The sequence below is a fragment of the Sus scrofa genome, chromosome 3 (assembly GCF_000003025.6).
Source record: "Sus scrofa isolate TJ Tabasco breed Duroc chromosome 3, Sscrofa11.1, whole genome shotgun sequence".
Lineage (NCBI taxonomy): Eukaryota > Metazoa > Chordata > Mammalia > Artiodactyla > Suidae > Sus > Sus scrofa.
This window is the reverse complement of record NC_010445.4, coordinates 69,121,543-69,124,518: the sequence shown is the minus strand read 5'-3', so window position 1 is coordinate 69,124,518 and position 2,976 is coordinate 69,121,543.

Here is a 2,976-nt window from a genome sequence, read left to right as displayed (position 1 = left end):
TGGTCGGATTCGTTTCTGCTGTGCCACGATGGGAACTCCATATAAGGTTTTATTAACAGCATCAATGTTTGCGTAGGTGAAAAATTGGAAAGGACTCAGGAGCCCACCACTAGGATATTGGTTAAATGTTTTATGGTATATCCCTACTATGAAAAACTGTGTTCAGTTTTTAAAAATGATATGAACTGGCTTGGACAGCCATCCAAGAGTATTGTTAAGAGAACATGGCAAGTTTCAGAACAGTTGTAAAAACATATGTTATAACATAATCCCATTTTTATGAAGTAGTATAAAAGTCGAAGAAAAAGTCTGCAAAAAGCTGAGAGAATACACATCATACTAAAAGCATATCTGAGCTGTCTCTGACTCAGGTCTGTCTGAAATAGTAGGAGATGTTTGCTTTCTAAAATATACATTTTTGCATTCTTTGAGTTTTTTGCACTTGTTTTGAAATGGGGGGGGGCAAGAAAATAACTGTTTAAAGGTGGGTTTCCTCGCCCCATGAAAAAGTGAGTACCTCTGGCGCCTGGTTTAGCCTCCTGTCTCCTCCTCATCTTTATCAAAAGTCAAGGCAGATTCCACCTCCCTAAGTATTTCCTTAGGGCTTTGGTTTCTGCATAGAGCTGTTAAAGGGAATTGTTTGGATCTGATCTTTGGACTGTCTGGAACCCAAGCAATTCCCTTTGATTACAGGCTCTTTATTTTATAAGCTGATTATGCCAAACCCTGGCCACAGTGCTGAATCATTAAAAGAGAAGGGAACCAAACCTAACACTGTGAAGGGAAAAAAAGGCCCCCACTAGATCCCTGATCAGGTCAGAGGAGACTCACTCTCTGTCCCTGCCCAGGGAGGGAGACTAGGAGGCAGAACACGACCTAGGCCCTGGCTCTTCGCTGCCTCTCCCAGTCAGGACTGACAGCCCTGTGTCCCTGCTGGACAGCTCCCACCTCATCTGCTACTTGGCCTGCCCCACCATCCACAACCAGGGCTTTTCCAGGGCCTGAAAGACTCAGGGAAGCTTCCCTGGGGGCCTGGAATTTAGACTCGGCTAAGCACTCAGGGTAGTGGTCAAAAGATTAGTAAGGATACCTCGTGATGGCTACAGTGTCTCTTCTCTACAGCCACAAGCCTTCATGCAAAGCTTTCCTAGTCTTTCCTCTGGATTCTGTCAGCAGCAACCACTCCTTATCCACATCTTTGGGCACCTCAGTCCTTTGTTAATGGATAAGACAGATCTACACTCAGCCATTGTGCCAGGACACCCCAAATCGCCAAGAATTCCATGCTGTGTCCCCAAAGTGGGTGCAATTGTGCCTGGTCTGGTGCAAGCCCAGGACAGCTAAAAGCTGAAAGGAAATAGCATCCTCACCTGGGAGAGCAATCCCGTGTGCCCTCCTCACCTGCTGCCCTTCACACAGGCTCCTAACCCCTGGGCTGAGTCACCTGGGGGGCCCAGTACTAGGTGAGCCGGTATTCAGTGCCTGTTTCTTCTGGTGGGGGGTGTCCAGGTATCCTGGACACCTGGGTGGGAAGGGAGAGGTTTGTAAAACACAGATGTCTGAGCCCTCCCCCCAGGGCTTCTGATTCCATCCATGTGGGTGAAATCCAAGGATCTGCATTTCTTATTTCTCCCCCTGCCCTTTTTTGTTTCATGGCTGCACCTGTGGCCTATGGAAGTTCCCAGGCTAGGGTTAGAATCAGAGCTGCAGCTGCCGGTCTTCATCACAGCCACGCAATGTGTGGTCAGGGCCGCATCTGCCACCTATGCTATAGCTTGCGGCATCCCCTGATCCTTAACCCACTGAGCGAGGCCAGGGATAGAACCCCCAACCTCATGGATATAAGCCAGGTTCTTAACATGCTGAGCCACAATGGGAACTCCTTGGATCTGCATGTCTTAACACATCCCAGGTCATGCTGTTACTGCCTTCCATTCGGCCTGGGGACCATACTTTGGGAACTGCTGGGTTTGAAGGTGGGGCAGAGTCAGGAAGCCGTGCTGGGCAGGACCAAAGTCTGAAGCAGGGTAGCGCCAGCTATATGACAAGAAGGCTGCAGAGCATTTCTGAGGCGAGGGGCAGCAGGAAGGACCCAAGTGGGTGTGGGCAGGAGGGAGAGAGGAGAGCAAGGAATCCAGACCAATTCAGATTTCTAGCTTGAAGGACCAAGGGGAAGGCCTCAGAAGTAGGGAACCCAGGAGGCAGAGCAGCATTGAGAGTAGGGGTCAGGGATTCAGCTTTGAAGGCTCATCTGGGTTGAGCTGTTCAATAGGCAATCCGTACTTTTCATCCGGGTCAGGCATGTGGTTTTGGGACAATATAGAGGTGAAAGTAATTGCCACAGACCCCAGAGCTGCTGGTTTGGGAAACAAACAGCTACTCAGGAAGGGGACGTGAACTATGAGAACAAAGCAGCAACCACAGGACTGTGGACACACGTCTCCAAGCTTGTGAGTCCTCTTAGGTGTGGCACAACGCTAAGGCCATAAGTCCCAATGTTCAGGGACTGGCACAGGGAACCCAGGAAGAAAAGGGGACAGGGAAGGGCCAGGGGAGGCTTAGGCTGTCCTGGGCCTCCCAGTGACTCAGCCCAGGGGTCAGGAGCTAGTGTGAGGGGCAGCGGGGGAGGAGGGCACGTGGGATTGCTTCCCCAGGATGGCTGGCATTTCCCTTCAGCTTTTAGCTGTCCTGGGCTTGTGCCAGACCAGGCACAATGGCCTCCATTTGGGGGACACTGCAGAGGTGTCCCAGGCTGGCCCCAGGGGGGTGTGGTGGGGGGGCAGGCGGCCTGGTCTGAGAAGGGAGGTGTGGAGGGAGGAGGCCCACTGCCATTCTTGGTATGGTTCTCTCTCCAGGAGCAGAACTGCATCTGGCCTCACTCTGGGCAGCTTATAAGGCCTGGTGTGAGTTTTGTTTATGCAAGTGCAGCATAAAAGGAACAAATCTGCCAGCACCGGGGCTGTGGCCTCTCGAGGC